This window comes from Ornithorhynchus anatinus, chromosome 2 (genome assembly GCF_004115215.2).
Source record: "Ornithorhynchus anatinus isolate Pmale09 chromosome 2, mOrnAna1.pri.v4, whole genome shotgun sequence".
Taxonomy (NCBI): Eukaryota; Metazoa; Chordata; class Mammalia; order Monotremata; family Ornithorhynchidae; genus Ornithorhynchus; species Ornithorhynchus anatinus.
The window spans coordinates 142,480,797-142,499,101 of record NC_041729.1 but is presented as its reverse complement, the minus strand read 5'-3'; the positions used below and the strand labels follow the sequence as shown (position 1 = coordinate 142,499,101).

The 18,305-nt window shown below is 56.4% G+C and overlaps 1 protein-coding gene across 5 annotated transcripts in view; it reads right to left on the bottom strand.

Moving 5' to 3' along the window:
• Positions 1-17,930, bottom strand: part of CCDC91 (coiled-coil domain containing 91) — a 496,853-nt gene extending 478,923 nt beyond the window's left edge. For 3 of the 5 annotated variants that reach the window (XM_039911223.1, XM_039911225.1, XM_039911227.1), the window contains exon 1: positions 17,857-17,928. The gene's annotated coding sequence lies outside the window, so the exon portion shown is untranslated. Of the gene's footprint in view, positions 1-17,856 lie in introns of all 5 variants that reach the window. The other 2 variants (XM_039911226.1, XM_039911228.1) reach the window with 2 other exon arrangements.
• Positions 17,931-18,305: the final 375 nt, after the last annotated feature.

Sequence of the window (18,305 nt, the reverse complement as noted above, 5' to 3'; positions counted from 1 at the left end):
GTTGTACTGTACTTTCCCAAGAGCTAGAGAAGCAGCGTGGCTCAGTGGGAAGAGCCCGGGCTTGGGAGTCAGAGGTCATGAGTTCGAATCCCGGCTCTGCCACTCGTCAGCTGTGTGACTGTGGGCCAGTCACTTCACTTCTCTGGGCCTCAGTTCCCTCATCTGTAAAATGGGGATTAACCGTGAGCCTCACGTGGGACGACCCGATGACCCCGTATCCACCCCGGCGCTTAGAACGGTGCTCTGCACATAGTAAGCGCTCGATAAATACAACTGGTTGATCCGAGAGCCAGGAACGAATTTATTCACATTTCTGTCATGCTTCCCCTTCTAGACTGTAAACGCCTTATGGTCGGGGAACTTTTCTGTTCATTCTGTTCTACTGTATTCATTCATTCATTCATTCAATAGTATTTATTGAGCGCTTACTACGTGCAGAGCACCGGACTAAGCGCTCGGAATGAACCAGTCGGCAACAGACAGAGACGGTCCCTGCCGTTTGACGGGCTTACGGTCTGATCTGTACTTTCCCAAGAGCTTAGTGCAGTGCTCTGCACGTAGTAAGCGCTCAATAAATACAACCGGTTGATCCCAGGGCCAGCGCCGAATTTGTTCACATTTCCGTCTGCCTCCCCTTCTGGACTGTAAACGCGTTACGGACCGGGGAGCTTCTCTGTTCATTCTGTCGTACCGTACCTTCCCGAGAGCTCAGTGCGGTGCTCCGCACATAGCAAGCGCCCAATAAATACAACCGGTTGATCCCAGAGCCAGTCAGCGGCCCCGTGTTTGGTTCGGGCTCCCCGTCAAACGCATACTAGGTGTCAGACACGGCTCTGAGCGCTGAGGTTAGCGCACAGGTCTCACGGTGTCAAGTGGGAGGGAGACCGGGTACTGAGGCCCCATTTGGCAGGTGAGGAAACGGAGGCCCAGGGAAGTGAAGCGACTTGCCCAAGGTCACCCGGCTAGCACGTGGCAGAGCAACGGGGAGAGCCGGGTTGAGAAAACCAGGTCTTGATTCCCAGGCCCGTGCCGCGGGCAGCGGCGTGCCTCGGTGGCAAGAGCCCGGGCTCGGGAGTCAGGGGCCGTGGGGTCTAATCCCGGCTCGTCCGCTGTGTGACCTAGGGCAAGCCACCTCACTCTGTGCCTCAGGTATCTCGTCTGGAAAATGGGGATTAAGACTGTGAGCCCCATGTGGGACGACCTGGTTACTCTGGATCTATCCCAGCGCTTAGAACGATGTGTGGAACATAGTAAACGCTTGACAAATACCATCATCATTATTATTATTAGCATTTCCACTAGGCCACGCTGCTTCCCTGGGGGCGAGAAGGTATCTGTTGGGCTCCATGCGCCCGACACCGTACTAAGCACTGGGGTGGATGCCAGAGAATTGGGTTGGACACGGTCCCCGTCCCGCACGGAGCTCACAGTCTTAATCCCCATTTTCCAGACGAAGTAACCGAGGCCCAGAGAAGTGAAGCGACTTGCCCACGGTCACCCAGCAGACGAAGCGGCGGAGCTGGGATTAGAACCCATGACCCATCTGACTCCCAGGTCGGTGCTCTGGCCCCTAAGCCACGGGGGCAAACCAGCAGCGCGGCAGGCGACCCGGAGCAGGGCATCCGTTAGTCGCCGGCTGCTTCCTCGGAAGCCAGGCCCGGATTCCCAACCTCGCCAGAATTTCCAATAATGACCCGGTGGCTCTTTAAAACGGCGGCGGTCTTTTATTGACTTCCCCTAATCGCTCCCGAAATACCAGCCAAAGCCACGAAGCGCTTCCAGCTTGTGAAATCAACGGGGGCGTCTCCCCCCGACCCTCCATCCGGGACGTTCTTTTAAACAGGAGAGGGAACAGAGACACCGGAGAATCCCTAGTTGACGGGCCGGGACCGAAGCTGCAACCTTTCCCCTCGCCGTGACCCCTCCGCCGAGAACGGTCGAGGAAAAGACTCCCGGGCTCCGTCGCGGTTTGGGGAACGTGACCCGCCTTCCTCCTCGATACACACCGAAACCACCAGTTCCACGATGAGGGTCGCCGAGAATCCGGCCCTAGCGTTGGGACCCAAATCGCCCGGGCTCCGGTTTCATCCCGCGACTTCTAGTAAAGTCCCAGGGCCGGCCGGGGCGCGTGGCCCTGCGGCGGGGATGAAGATTCGCCCGGCGCGGAGGGGGATGGCGCGTCTCCAAGGCGGAGAGTAACGATAAAAATAATGTTGATGTCTGATAAGTGCTCACCGTTCTAAGCGCCGGGGGAGATACGGGGTCATCAGGTCGCCCCACGTGAGGCTCACAGTCAATCCCCATTTTCCAGATGAGGTCACCGAGGCCCAGAGAAGCGAAGCGACTCGCCCACGGTCACGCGGCTGACGAGCGGCCGAGCCGGCATTCGAACCCATGACCTCCGACTCCCAAGCAAGGGCTCTTTCCACCGAGCCACGCGGAGACGCGGGCCTTGCCCGCCGCGTCATCCGACATCGGAGAGGGACGGGGCGAATTCTGCGGGGAGTCCGGCGAAAGCGAGCGCTCGGAGACGATCCGGATGCTTCCAGACCTCGGCCTAGCCACACGGTCACAACGGAAAGAATCTGTGGGAAATGACCGGCCGTAACTCCCGGGAGTAGCCCAACGGCCATCCGTTCTTTCGGGAAAAGTGTTCTCGCACAAGGCGAGGTCCTACGGTTTTCACGACGACTTCGTCGACGGGCTTAACCATCCCCCCCCCCCCCACCCAAAAATCACCGACGGCAAATGGTCGTTTTCTTTTTAAGAGGTCGAAAACGTATCTAGCCCAGCGCTTAGAACAGTGCTCCGCACATAGTAAGCGCTTAACAGATACCAACATTATTATTATTAAGAAATACCGTAACTACTATTCTTTACACATCCACAAATTTTACGTTGCGCTTTTCCAAGTGCTTAGTATACAGGGCCGGGCGCACCGGGAGGTGAGCGTTCAGTAAATACGACCGACTGGCCTCAAAGCTTTCAGGGTCGGGGATGAGCACCGCATATTGTTCCTTTAGTGGGACAAACGTCAGGTCAACATTCGTGATAACAGAACTATTATTTGCATCGCTATTGCTTTCGGGCGGGCGGTCAGTCGTATTTATCGAGCGCTTACGGGGGGAAGAGCACGTACCATACTAAGTGCTGTACAAGCTACTCCACTTCTCTGGGCCTCAGTTCCCTCATCTGTAAAATGGGGATGGAGACTGTGAGCCTCACGTGGGATAACCCGATGACCCTGTATCTCCCCCAGCGCTTAGGACAGTGCTCTGCACATAGTAAGTGCTTGACAGATACCGACATTATCATCATCATTATTATTATTATTATTATTTGAGGAAGGGGGTGACATGCCCAGACGCTTTCTGTAGAGAGATAAGCCAGGCTGGGCTGGAGAAGGAGAGAAGGGATAATAATAATAATGTCGGTATCTGTTGAGTGCTTACTATGTGCAGAGCACTGTTCTAAGCGCCGGGGCAGACACAGGGGAATGAGGTCGTCCCACGTGAGGCTCACAGTTAATCCCCATTTTCCGGATGAGGTCACCGAGGCCCAGAGAAGCGAAGCGGCTCGCCCACGGTCACGCGGCTGACGAGCGGCAGAGCCGGGAGTCGAACTCACGACCTCTGACTCCCAAGCCCGGGCTCTTTCCGGCGAGCCTCGCCGGATACTGACCCACCCTCGATACGGAGGTGGAGGGGAAATCGGCGGACGTTCTTAAGGAGAGGGGAAACACGGCCCGAACGTTTCGGGTCGGGAACCCATCCGGGCGGGGGAGTGAAGTGGGGACCCGAGTGGGGAGAAGACAGGAGGCCGGGAGGTCAGCGAGGAGGCTGATGCGGTCACCCGAGCGGGATAGGATAAGCGCTTGCGTTCCGGGGCGGCACTTAAGCGGGGATTTGAGCCAATCCGTCGAGGCCGAACCAACGGGATTTAGCCATTCGGTTTATAGCTCGCCTGGAAATGGACGGCTCAAAGGCCATTCTTGAGACACTAAAAAAAAAACCCAACCCTAAAGCTGTGAAGTCCAAGGCACTCAAGCTGTCTTGCCTGATTTCACCCCTGGGTCTCTTAGTAACGTGATTCATGTTGTCATTCCTTCCTTTACCGCCGTGGCCGGCCACTACACCGCGAGACGGAGGTGATTCTTATCATTCGCTCGAGTCCGGATAGGAGGCACTTAGTACGAGGTCACCGTTCGCAGAACACCGGACTGGGCGTTTGGGAGCGCAAAGTTTAACGGGTAGACACGTTCCCTGCTCACACAGGAACTCGCGGTCCCTACAGAAACGAACAAGGAAACCTTTCCGAATTTAACAATAACAGTGATCTCGGTATTTGTTAAGCGCTTACTACGTTCTCAGCGTGGGGGGGATACACGGTGATCGGGCTGTCCCACGTGGGGCTCGCAATCAACCCCCATTTTCCGGATGAGGTAACTGAGGCACAGAGAAGTGAAGCGGCTTGCCCGAAGTCACACGGCTGGCAAGTGGCGGAGCCGGGATTCGAACCCACGACCTCCGACTCCCCAGCCCGAGCTCTTTCCACGCCATTCCGCTCGCTAAACTGGCCCCCGGTAATACCGATCCGATTCGTTCATTCATTCGACGGCATTTGTTGGGTGCTTACTGTGTGCGGAGCACTGTACTAAGCACTTGGGAGAGTACGATACAACGGCTTCCGTGTTACGCTACGGTGGGCCCGAGGCCAGAGGTCCCGTTAGGTGGGTTTCCTCTTTCCTTTTCTTTTCTTTCACGGTATTTGAGCGCTTACCAAACGCCAGGTACTGTACCGGGTGCTGCAACAGATACAAGCTGATCGGGTTGGACCCAGTCCCTGTCCCGCACGGGGCTCGCCGTCTTAATCCCCCTTTCACGGAGGAAGGAACTGAAGCGTAAAAAGTTAAATAATAATATTAACAGTAATGATAAGCGCTAAGGGCTTCCTATGTGCCAGGCACTGTATTAAGCGCTGGGGTGGACACAAGCAGATCGGGTCGGACTGAGTCCCCGCCCCACGTGGGGCTCACCGTCTTAATCCCATTTTAGAGGGGAGGGAACCGAGGCCCAGAGAAGGCACGTGACTCGGCCAGGGTCACACGGCGGACAAGTGGTGGACAGGTTCTACCCCCAGGCCCGTGCTCTTTCCACTGGGCCACACTGCTTTCCCGGGCAGAACACCGTACAGACGACAGTCCCGGCCCCTTCGGAAGCAGCGGGGCTCAGTGGGAGGAGCCTGGGCTTCGGAGCGGGAGGTCACGGGTTCGACTCCCGGCTCTGCCGCTTGTCAGCTGGGTGACTGCGGGCAAGTCACTGCACTTCTCTGGGCCTCAGTTTCCTCCTCTGTCAAATGGGGATGAAGACCGTGAGCCTCACGTGGGGCGACCCGATGAGCCCGTCTCTCCCCCGGCGCTCAGAACGGTGCTCGGCACATGGTAAGCGCTTAACCAATACCGACATTATTATTGTCATCTCTCGTCGGGCACCCTGCTTGTCTTTTCTCTCCCTCTCTTTCATTCCAAGCCACTCGTGTCGTCAAGACGGCCGCAATCCAGTCTATCAGACAGCTGCCCCTCGGTTGGTATTTCCGATTTCCGACGCGATGCGACGGCCACCGACAGATTAGCTTGGAAAAGCCGCGTGCCTAGTGGATAGAACACGGACCTAACGGTCACGAGGTCACGGGTTCTAATAACAATGCCGGTATCTGTTAAGCGCTTACTATGTGCAGAGCACCGTTCTGAGCGCTGGGGGAGACACGGGGTCATCGGGTTGGCCCCACGGGAGGCTCACGGTTAATCCCCGTTTTGCAGATGAGGGAACCGAGGCCCAGAGAAGCGAAGCGACTCGCCCGCGGTCACGCGGCTGACAAACGGCGGAGCCGGGATTCAAACCCATGACTTCTGACTCCCAAGCCCGGGCTCTTTCCACTGAGCCACGCTGCTTCCGGCTCCGCCTTGCACCTGCTCCGCGACCTCGGCCAGATCGCTTGACTCCTCTGTGGCGGAACGTGGGGATCGGGAACGGGAGCCCCATGTTGGTTCACTCATCCGGTCGCATTTATTGAGCGCCCGCCGTGTGCAGAGCACTGTACTAAGCCCTTGGAACGTACAATTCGGCAGCAGTTAGAGACGATCCCTACCCGACGACGGGCTCGCAGTCTAGAAGGGGGAGACGGACAACGAAACGAAAGCAGCAGACGGGCATCAATGCCATTAAAATAAACTCGATCCGTTCGTCTCCACCCCAGCGTTCATTACAGTGCCTGGCGCACACTGCGCGCTTAACAAATACCACAGTTGCTAAAAGGCAGTCATGTGGACGGTGTAAAGCAAGATAAAGAGTTGTGAGTGCAATTTTCTTCAAGACCTGGGGTCATCTGGATGTAACATCCTCCCTCAGCCCATCACCCCGCCGGGGACGTCGATGAAGCAGCGTGGCTCAGCGGAAAGAGCCCGGGCTTCGGAGTCAGAGGTCACGGGTCCGACTCCCGGCTCTGCCGCTTGTCAGCTGTGTGACCGTGGGCGAGTCGCTTCACTTCTCTGGGCCTCGGTTCCCTCATCTGTCAAATGGGGATGAAAGGTGGGTGAGCCCCACGTGGGACGACCTGATTACCCTGTATCCCCCCCGCCCCCCAGCGCTTAGAACAGTGCTCGGCACCTAGTGAGCGCTTAACAAATACCACCATTATTAATGACAATTTGTTAGGCACTTACTATGTGACCAACCACATCGTCTCCATCATCTGAATCACCTTGTGCCGAGAGGATCCGGTCAGACGCAGCCTCTGCCTCACACGGGGCTCCCGGTCTAACTGGGAGGGAGAATGGGAGACTCCGGTCCCGACTATACAGATGGGCAAACTGAGGCGCGGAGAAGTCAGGAGACTTGGCCAAGGTGACACGGCAGGCAACGGATGACATGTGAGTGCTTAAAGTGCTCCGGCCGTTACATTAGCGGCTCGGGCGAGTGAAATTCATTCATTCACTCCATAGTACTTATTGAGCGCTCACTCGGTGCAGAGCACTGTACTAAGCGCTTGGAATGGACGAATCGGTAACAGATAGAGACGGTCCCTGCCCTCTGACGGGCTCACGGTCCGATCGGGGGAGACGGGCGGACGAGAACAATAGCGATATGCGATCCCGCCTATCGGGGACTCTCATTCTAGAGGGGGGGGGGAGACATGACGATATCGCAGGTAGGGGAAATAATAATTAAAATGATCATGGATCTAATAATAGTAATAACTGCGCTATCTGATAAGCGCTTGCTAGGTACCCAGGTGGGAATCCGACGTGGTCCGCTGTTTAGACATTGTCTGAGAGCACATCGACTGGACCACGGATCGGTGGGGTTAGATGAGCGCTTGCTACGTGCCCAGCACCGAACTAAGCGTTGGAGAGAGTCCAGGGTTGGCAGAAGGGTTCCCTTGATTGTCACCTCCTTTCCCTCCCTCCGCCTAGTCGCCGGGAGAAGTGTCGACGGGCGGTGGAAAACCCAAAGAGCCGCACCGAGAAACGAAGATAAGGAGGGCCGGGCGGCGGGATGACGCAAAACTGACACCCCCGGCTCCGTTTTCTCTTCACCTGCCCCTCTCGCTACTTTCTTTTTCTCTAAGCAACTTGAAAAGCTTTCCCCGGGGCCAAATCTACAACCGATAAGAGCGGGGCTCGCGTCCCCACGGATGGACAACAGCCCCCGTCGAGAACACCGAGCAAAGAGAAAGCGCGCGTCTGTTCGAGACTTACGGGTCTTCTCCCCTCTCCGCCCCGCTCGTGAGATACTCTCCTACAAATGTGCGGGCGATTATAACATCCGTGACTTGAGAACACAAATCGTCCCAAATGCCAGGTAGAGGATTTTATTTGTCCGTAAAGTTTTCCCCGTTTAACTCTCGGAGGGAAAGGGGTCATGAAACGATATTTGGAAACCGGCCCCGAGTACCCCTCGGAAGAGAAGCGCGGCCCGCCACGGTCGCGTCGACGGCTTAGGGGGCCGATCGTCGGCGCCCGATTCCGGCGGCCGTCGTGTGTCTTTCCTTCCCTTGCCGTCAAATGCCGCAGAGGTGGGCGCTACGAGCGCTCTAAAATGCCCCGGGAAGCGACTTCAACGGTCCGAGAAAGAAACTGAGTCTGTCAGAGGAATCCCCGGCGACAGAAACAGACGGTCCCTTGGACTAACGCGGCAGCTTCAAACATACGTGATGGACTGATATCCATCTTTATTCAAATCACGCTTCCTCCGAGGGGCCTCTCCCAACTAAGCCGTCACTTCCCCTCCTCCCTCTCCCTTCTGCGTCGGCTCCGTATTCGGATCTTTACCCGTTGTTGATTAATGGGGGTATTTGATAATAACGATTATGGTATCTGTAGGGTATTTAACAATAATAATAATAATAATAATAATTATGGTATCTGTTAAGCGCTCACCTACGCGCCGGGCACCGTGCTAAGCGCTGGATACGAGGGAAAGAGCCCGGGCTTGGGAGTCGGAGGTCGTGGGTTCTAATCCCGGCTCCGCCACTCGTCTGCTGTGTGACCTTGGGCAAGCCACTTAACGTCTCTGTGCCTCAGTCACCTCACCTGTAAACATGGGGATTTAAAAAAAAAAAAAAAAAACGTGAGCCCCACCCGGGACGATCTGATGACCCTGCATCTCCCCCGGCACTTAGAACGGTGCTCAGCGCATAGTAAGCGCTTAACAAATACCATAACTATCGTTACGCAAGCAGATCGGGTTGGACGCGGTCCCCGTCCCTCGTGGGGCTCACGGTCTCCATCCCCATTTTACAGATGAGGTAACTGAGGCCCAGAGAAGTGAAGCGACCGGTCCAAGGTCACACAGCCGACGAGCGTCGGAGCCGGGGCTAGAACCCGCGACCTTCTGACTCCCAGGCCCGGGCTCTGGCTGCCTCTCGGCCCCACAGCACTTACGTCCACGTCCATCATTCATTTTCACGTCTGCCTCCCCCTCCGTTCATTCCACCGTATTTACTGAGCGCTCACTGGGTGCAGAGCGCTGTACTGAGCGCGCTCAGCCCCGAGACCGGAAGCTCCTCGCGGGCAAGGAACGCGTCAACCGACTCTAGTTTACTGCGCTCACTCGATAAATACCACCGATTAATCCGTCGACAAACGAGCTCGCATCCCCCCCGAAGATACTCCCTGGCGAGGGCAACGCAGAAGAGACGAGCCCCGCTGAAAAGGCCCTAAAGATGAAATCGCTAAAACGACCCTCGAGGGCGACGGCGAAGTGTCGCCATCAACCTTCCGGGCAAACTTTCATCCCGCGAAACGTGAAACAGGTACGCGACGTTGCTAAACCCCTCTGAGTCGGGGTGGCCCATTTCTGCGGCTCTCGACGGATCCGTTTTAACTCCGCCTCGTGCCCGAGCGGAGCGAGGCCTCGGCTTTTATGAGGAAGGGTGATTCGGCTCACCGTGGAAATCATGAATTTTAATTTCCCCTTTCATTTGATCGCCCCTTCAATCCTCGCCTTTTTACGGGCGTCGAAACGCGCCGTTGGGCGGCCGTCCTCACGTCGGGCCGTGTCTCCGCTAGACGAATCCCCCCCGCCTTGGCTTGCCGGACAGGGTGTGAACGCGTAGCCTTCTCTCTGCCTACAGGGCCGTGTTTCCCCACTCCTCGAGAAACTCCCGTGGTTGCCGCGGTGGGCAGGGAATGAACGGTTCTGCTCATTACTAAACTATACTCTCCCACGCGCTCAGTACAGTGCCCCGCACACGGTACGCGCTCGATAGATACGACTAAATGAACGAATCGACGAACGAATCCGCCTCCGCAGCGAACCAAAACTCCCCACCATTGGCTTCGGAGGTTCTCCGTCCCCTTGCCCCTTCCCGCCTCCTCTCCCTCCTCTCCTTCTCCAGCCCAGCCCGCGGTGGAACGAGCCCGGGCTTGGGAGTCGGCGGTCACGGGTTCGAATCCCGGCTCCGCCACCTGTCAGCTGCGGGACCGTGGGCACGTCACTTCGCTTCTCTGGGCCTCGGCCTCCTCATCTGTAAAAAACGGGGAGGAAGACGGTGAGCCTCACGTGGGACGACCCGACGACCCCGTACCTCCCCCAGCGCTTAGAACAGCGCTCGGCACATAGGAAGCGCTTAACCGATACCAAGGTTATTATTATAATTATTGTTATCCTCTGCCGCCGTTCGCCTCCCCACTGGGCCTCCACCTCACCTGTCCCGCCGTCGACCCCCGGTCCACGTCCCGCCACTGACCTGGAACGCCCTCCCTCCTCAAATCCGACGCACAGGGATCTCCCCCGCTTCACGGCCTCGTTTGAAGGCCCACCTCCTCCAAGAAGAATAATCACGTTGGTATCGGTTAAGCTCTTACTACGTGCGGGGCACCGTTCCAAGCGCTGGAGGAGAAGAAGGGTCATCGGGCTGTCCCACGTGAGGCTCACGGTCTTCATCCCCATTTTAAAGACGTCACCCAGAGACTCGCCCACGGTCGCACGGCTGACGAGCGGCAGAGCCGGGATCCGAACCCGTGACGCCTTCCCTAAGCCCTCCTCTCCTCCTCTCCCGCTCCCTTCTGCAGCGCCCAGACCGGCTCCCTCTATTCATCCTCCCGCCCAGCCCCGCTGCACTTATGTCTGCGTCTGTCACCGAGTTATTTCTATTAACATCTGTCTCCCCTCTAGACTGTGACAATAATAATAATGTTGGTATTTGTTAAGCGCTTACTAGGTGCACAGCACTGTTCTAAGCGCTGGGGGAGGGAGATACAGGGGAATCAGGTTGCTCCACGTGAGGCTCACAGTCTTCATCCCCATCTTCCAGATGAGGTCACTGAGGCCCAGAGAAGCGAGGCCGCCCGCCCACGGTCACACGGCTGACGAGCGGCAGAGCCGGGAGTCGAACCCGTGACCTCTGACGCCGAAGCCCGGGCTCCTTCCACCGAGCCACGCCGCGATCGTGGGCGGGGAACGCGTCTGTTTGTTGTTGTACTGTACTCTCCCAACCGCTGAGTACAGCGCTCAATAAACACGATCGAGTGAAGGAATGAGAGAAGGTGTCACCGATGCCCAAGGTGCGGGATACTGTCGAGGGCGGGTCAAGCCACAGTTTTCTAGAGAACTCGCGACCCTACCTCTGAAGGCCACGCAGTCCAAAGGGGCGCTTTCCAATATCCCCTCCGCAACGTCTCGCTCGGGACAAGAACGCCAGCGTGGGCTTTAATAATACTGGTACGTGGTAAGCGCTTACTGTGTGCAGAGCACTGTTCCAAGCGCTGGGGTAGACACGGGGTCATCGGGTCGCCCCCCCCCCCCCCCGGCTCCCAGTTAATCCCCATTTGACGGATGAGGGAACTGAGGCCCAGAGAAGTGAAGTGACTCGCCCACAGTCACACAGCTGACAGGTGGCGGAGGCGGGATTCGAACCCGCGACCTCCGACTCCCAAGCCCGGGCTGTCGCTGTCCGGTGGTGGTTTCCACAGTCCTCCGTCAACTTCGGACCCTTCCTTTAGCGTTCCCCCCCAGATCGCTTAGGCTTACGATTAGACCGTGAGCCCGTCAGAGGGCAGGGACCGTCTCTATCCGTTACCGATTCGTCCATTCCAAGCGCTCAGTACGGTGCTCTGCACGTAGTGAGCGCTCAACAGAGACTACCGAATGAAAACACCAGCGAATGAAACCGCTTCCAGGCAAACCGTCTCCCGCTTTGGCCCCTTCGGTCACCGACTCGGGGTGGACGGTAAACGTTCAGCTCCACCGTCAAGACACCCGACGCGACCCAGGAAATTCCGTACGGAGGCGAACCGGGAGGGACGGCCGGGAGGAGTCTCCGCGGAACCGTCCGCTTTCTCTCCGGCGGCTGTTCCCGGCCCGAGGGGTCACGAGCCCCCTCCCCGGCGCCCGAGAACGTCCGAACCCTAGAAAAGGGTTTCATCGCAAACGCAGAGACAAGGGAGGGGAGGGTGACGACGAGAGAGGCGTACGCGTACAAGGGCAAATGACAGCGAGGGGCTCGTGTTCTACGGACGGAAAGCCTTCCTAAGCCGAAGCGTCTATCTGTCCCTTTAGACCGTAAGCTCGCCGCGGGCGGGGAACGCGTCTTTTCTTTTGGACTCTCCCGAGCGTTCGGGTCAGTGCTCTGCACGCGGTAAGCGCTCAATCGGTACCACTGACTGACAGCCGGTCAGAGACCGCCTTCCGAGATCCCTTCCCGGAGAGAGGAGGCGTCCATCGGATGGGCCACGCTCATCTGTCTTCTCGGCTCCGGGGAGCCGACCATCTCTGACTGTGAGCCCGTCAGTGGGCAGGGATCGTCTCTGTCGGTTGCCGATTTGTCCAAGCGCTCAGTACAGTGCTCTGCGCATAGTAAGCGCCCAGTGAACACTACTGAATGAACGAATCAATAGATTCTTCCTTATGTACGTTCCTTGTGGGCAGGGAACGTGTCTATCCAATCTGGTAGTGGACTCTCCCAAGCGCTTAGCACAGTGATCTACCCAAGGTGAGTCCTCCAATACCACCGGTTGATTTAAATAAGATGCCCGGAGACGGCCGCTCCTCCCCCCGGCCTGGGATTCAGAGAAGCAGCGTGGCTCAGCGGAAAGAGCTTGGGCTTGGGCGTCGGAGGTCATGGGTTCGAATCCCGCCTCTGCCACTTGTCAGCTGTGCGACCGTGGGCGAGTCACTTCACTTCTCTGGGCCTCAGTTACCTCATCTGGAAAATGGGGATTAACCGTGAGCCTCACGGGGGGGGGGGGGGGGGGGCGCGACCTGATTCCCCTGTATCTCCCCCAGCGCTTAGAACAGGGCTCTGCACATAGTAAGCGCTTAACAAATACCAACGTTATCATTATTATTATTATTATTCAGAAGGTCATGAGTTCTAATCCAGGCCCTGCCTCTTGTCCGCTGAGTGACCTCGGGCAAGTCGCTTCACTTCCCTGGGCCTCGGTTAGCTCATCTGTAAATGGGGGATTGAGACCGTGAGCCCCACGGGGGACGCGGACCGTGTCCAACCCCATCTGCTCGTATCCACCCCAGACCTCAGTACGTACTGAGTGCTCAGCAAATATCGCCGTTACTCTTATTACTCCCAGTAGAAAAGACAGCATCTTGGCACTTCTACCTTTGATCGGAATAATGACGTAATCCAACAACTGGGGAGAAAAATAATAATAATAATAATAATCATGTTGGTATTTGTTAAGCGCTTACTACGTGCAGAGCACTGTTCTAAGCGCTGGGGTAGACACGGGGGAATCAGGTCGTCCCACGTGGGGCTCACGGTCTTCATCCCCATTTTACAGATGAGGGAACTGAGGCACAGAGAAGTGAAGTGACTTGCCCACAGTCACACAGCTGACAAGTGGAAAAAAAAGCTTCCATCGACCTCCTAAGATGGAAAACACCTTTTAACTGGTTGATTCCATTCAACACATTGATGCCGTAGTCAAATCAGCAACATAATACCGCCTTTTCCTTTTCTCTTTGGGGATAAATACGACGTCGTGTTCCTCTACTGATCTGACCCCGATTTTTGCCGCCCGGATGACCGAACCGAAACACAAAACAAAAAGGCCTTCTCAAGTTTGGACTTCCAGAGCAGGGTACTTCATTCCTCTAATGAAAAAAAAAAAAGAAAAAGCGGCGAGTTGCAAGTTTTCATCACTTACGTACCGCCCCTGTTTATTCCATTTGGCTCCCAGCGTCGCCAAGAAACCGGCTCATCGTAAGATCTCTCAGCCCCCGGAGCGGCCTCCGGACCGGACTCCCGGTCATCAAACCCCGTAACCGGGACCGTCGTTAGCCACGCGGTTCACCGCTCAGCCGAGACCAGAGTCCAAGGCCCCGCGCCAGCCGGCCCCTTTGGCCCGAAAGGTACCCGGCCGGAGAAGAGATCACGGTCCGGGCCGGCCGGACGAGGTCGGACGCCGGACTCCCCGGCCGCACCGACGCCGCCGGACTCCCGTTAAACCCTTCCCCCCTCGCGCGGACCGAGCCGGGGAGACGGAGGGCCGGGGTGCCCGGGGCTCTCCGAAGGCCGCCCTCGGCCTGCGGCCTCGATCGACATTCCGAGAGGACGGTGGCACCCGTATCCGCTCGGTGGGGAGGGAGAGGGAAGGAAAGAGGAGGAGGAAGAGGAGGAAAAGCGTCCGCGTGGGGCCGCCGAGTCACCTCCAGCTGTGGACGAGGCTTCTGCCCTCCAGGAAACCAGGCTCTGCCCCAGCTCTCCTCGGGGAAACGCTCGTCGCCCGCTCACGCCCGCCGCGCACGGACACGCAAACCCTCTGTGCTTTTTCGAGAGCCGCCTCTCCTTCGCGCGAAACCCGAAATAGGATTTTCATTCATTCGTTCACGTCGACGGAGCGCTTACTCTGTGCAGAGCACCGAACCGAGCGCTTGGAAAGTACAGTTGGGCGACCAAGAGGGACAATCCCCGCCCAAGCCGGGCTCACAGTCTAGAAGGGGGGAGACAGACATCAAAACGAGTAAGCACACATCAATATAAATGGAATCATAGATATATACTTATATCCTCTCCAGGACCTCCCCATCGCCGTGGACGGTACGACCATCCTTCCCGTCTCTCGGGTCCGCGATCTCGGTGTCGTCTTCGACTCGTCTCTCTCGTTCGCCCCCCACATCCGATCCGTCACCGAGACCCGCCGGTCTCACCTTTGCGACATCGCCAAGATGCGCCCTCTCCTCTCCGCCCGGACGGCTCCCTTACCGCTACGGGCTCTCGTTATACCCCGGCCGGACTACCGCGTCGGCCTTCTCTCCGACCTCCCTTCCTCCTCTCTCGCCCCGCTCCGGTCTATTCTTCGCTCCGCCGCCCGGCTCGTCTTCTGGCTCCGGGCCTGTCACTCCCCTTCTCGAACACCTCCGGCGGTGGCCTGTCGACCTCCGCTCCGAACAGAAACTCCTCACTCTGGGCTTCGAGGCTCTCCGTCCCCTCGCCCCTTCCCACCTCTCCTCCCTTCTCTCTTTCCGCCGCCCACCCCGCACGCTCCGCTCCTCCGCCGCCCGCCTCCTCGCCGTCCCCCGGTCTCGCCCGTCCCGCCGTCGACCCCCGGGACGCCCTCCCTCCTCGCCTCCGCCAAACCGACTCTCTTCCCTCTTCGAAACCCTACCGAGAGCTCACCTCCTCCAGGAGGCCTTCCCACACTGAGCCCCAACTTTCCCTCCGCTCCTCCTCCCCTCCCCATCTCCCCGACTCCCTCCCTCTGCTCTACCCCCTTCCCCACCCCACAGCACTTGTGTATATTTGTACATACTTATTATCCTATTTATTTTATTAATGACGTGTATATAGCTATAATTATATTCATCTATTCCGATATTATCGATGCCCGTCTACTCATTTCGTCGTCTGTCTCCCCCTTCTACACTGTGAGCCCATTGTCGGGTAGGGATCGTCTCTACGTGTTGCCGAATTATACTTTCCAAGCGCTTAGTACAGTGCTCTGTACCCAGCAAACGCTCAATAAATACGATTGAATGAAGTGAATGAATGCACGGCAGCATGGTGAAGTGGTTAGAGCCCGGGCCTGGGAGTCAGAAATAATGATAGTGTCTGTGCCGAGCACTGTTCTAAGCACTGGGATGGATATGAAGAAATAATAATAATAATGATGGCATCTAAGTGCTCGCTATGTGCCGAGCACTGGTCTAAGCACTGGGGTGGATGCGAAGAAATGATAATGATAATAACGACGGCATCTGCTACGCGCTTACTATGTGGCGAGCACTGTTCTAAGCACTGGGGTGGATACGAAGAAATAATAATAACAATAATAATAATAATAATGATGGCATCTGTTAAGCGCTTACTATGTGGCGAGCACTGTTCTAAGCGCTGGGAGGTGGCGGGGAGGAGATACAAGGTAATCAGGTTGACCCACACTGGGCCGACACATCAGGTTGGACAAAGTCCCTTTCCCACGTAATATCTGGGCATTTGTTACGCATTTCCCGTGCGCCAGCACTTGACACACAGTACTAAGCACCGGGGTGGATACAAGAAAATCAGATTGGACACTGTCCTTGTCCCGTGTGGGGCTCACCGTCTCAATCCCCCTTCTCCAGATGAGGTGACTGAGGCGCAGAGAAGTGAAATGACTTGCCCGAGGTCACAGGGCAGACAAGCGGCAGAGCTGGGATTCGAACCCATGACCTCCGGACTCCCCGGCTGGTGCCATGCTGCTTCTCTTGACAATAACCGTGGCATTTGTTACCGTGTGCCAGGCACCGATGTAAGCACTGGGATAGACACAAAGTCCTCAGGTTGGACACGGTCCCTCTCCCACACGAGGATCACGCTCTTAATCAATATTGTTTTTTCTCAAAGGCTCAGCACAGTGCTCTGTGCATAGTAAGTGCTTAATAAACACGACCGAACGAATGAAAGAAATGAAGAGGCAAAGAATGAAAGGTAGAGAGAACGAACGAAAGGAAGAAAGGATGAAAGTTAGAAAGGGAGGAAGAATGAAAGGTAGAAAGGAAGCAAGAACAGATGAAAGGTTGAAAGAATTAATGAAGGGAAGAAAGAATGAAAGAAATGGAGAAAGAAAGGAAGGATGAATTAATGGAAGGGTGAAAGGTCAAAAGAAAGAATGAATAAATGGAAGGAATGAAGGAATGAAAGAAGGAAAGGTCAAAAGAATTAATGAAAGGAAAAAAGAAAGAAAGGAAGAATGAATGAATGAAAGAATGAATGAATGGAAGAAAGAATGAATAAAAGGAAGGCAGAATGAATGAATGAATGGAAGAATAATAAACTTGAAATAATTAATGAAATAAATAAGAAGGAAGGTGGGATGAATGAATGGAAGAATGCCAGGTCAAAAGAAAGAACGAATGAATGGAAGAAAGAAGGAAGGCAAGAGAGAAAGCGAGAGGGAAGGAAAGAAAAAAGGAAGGAAGGAAGAGAAGGGAAGGAAGGGAGGAAGGAAGAAAGAAAAGAAGGAAGGAAGGAAGGAAGGAAGGAAGGAAGGAAGGAAGGAAGGAAGGAAGGAAGGAAGGAAGGAAGGAAGGAAGGAAGGAAGGAAGGAAGGAAGGAAGGGAGGAAGGAAGGAAGGAAGGAAGGGAGGAAGGGAGGGAGGGAGAAAGAAAGAAAGAAAGAAAGAAAGAAAGAAAGAAAGAAAGAAAGAAAGAAAGAAAGAAAGAAAGAAAGAAAGAAAGAAAAGAGAAAGGAAGGGAGGGAGGGAGGGAGGGAGGGAGGGAGGGAGGAAGAAGAAAGAAAGAAAGAAAGAAAGAAAGAAAGAAAGAAAGAAAGAAAGAAAGAAAGAAAGAAAGAAAGAAAGAAAGAAAGAAAGAAAGAAAGGAGGAAGAGAGAAAGAAGGAAAGAAAGAAAGAAAGAGAAAGAAAGGAGGAAGAGAGAAAGAAGGAAAGAAAAGAGGAAAGAAAGGAGGGAGGGAGGAAGAAAGAAAGAAAAGAGAAAGGAAGGAAAGAAGGAAGGGAGGGAGGGAGGAAGAAAGAAAAGAGGAAGGAAGGAAGAAAAGAGGAAGGAAGGGAGGAAGAACAAGAAAGAAAAGATGAAGGAAAGGAGGGAGGGAATGAAGTAAGGAAGGATGGATGAATGGAAGGATGCGAATGAATGAATGAATGGAAGAATATGAATGAATGAATGAACGAACGAGTGAATGAACGAAGCAACCAACCAATGGCGGGCGGGGGCGGGGCGCGCCCCCCGCGCTCGCCCAATGAGGAGGCCGGGCCCGCCTCCCGCCCCGCCCCCCGGCCCGCCCCCCGGCCCCGGGGGGAGGGGGCCCCGCGGGCGGGGGGGGGGGGGGGGAGGGTCCCAGGGGTTCCCGGCCTCCCCCCCATCCCCCCTGCGCGCGCCCCCCCCCGCCCTCCGCGGTACCTGCGCCTGCGCCGCGGCCGGGGGCTCCACCAGCTCCGCCGACGCCAGGCCGCGCGCCCGCGCCCCGCGCGCCCACCCGCCGCGCGCCCGTCACCTCTGAGCCCGGAACTGCCTGTCGGCCCCGCCCCCGCCTCACGTGGGGCCCGAGGGGGGGGGGGAGGGGACTTCCGCCTCACCCACCGACCTGCCCCTCCCCTCCCCCCCCCCGGGGCCGCCCCCACCGGCCCCCCGTTGCCCGGGGCCCAAGCATCACTGCCCCATGGCCCTTAAGTGACCGTGGGCAAGTCACATCTTCTCTGGGCCTCAGTTCCCTCGTCTGGAAAATGGGGATGAAGACGGGGAGCCCCACGGGGGACCACCTGATTCCCCCGGGTCTACCCCAGTGCAGTGCGCTGCACATAGTAAGCGCTTAACAAGTACCAACGTTAACACCTCAGCCCCAAACATCA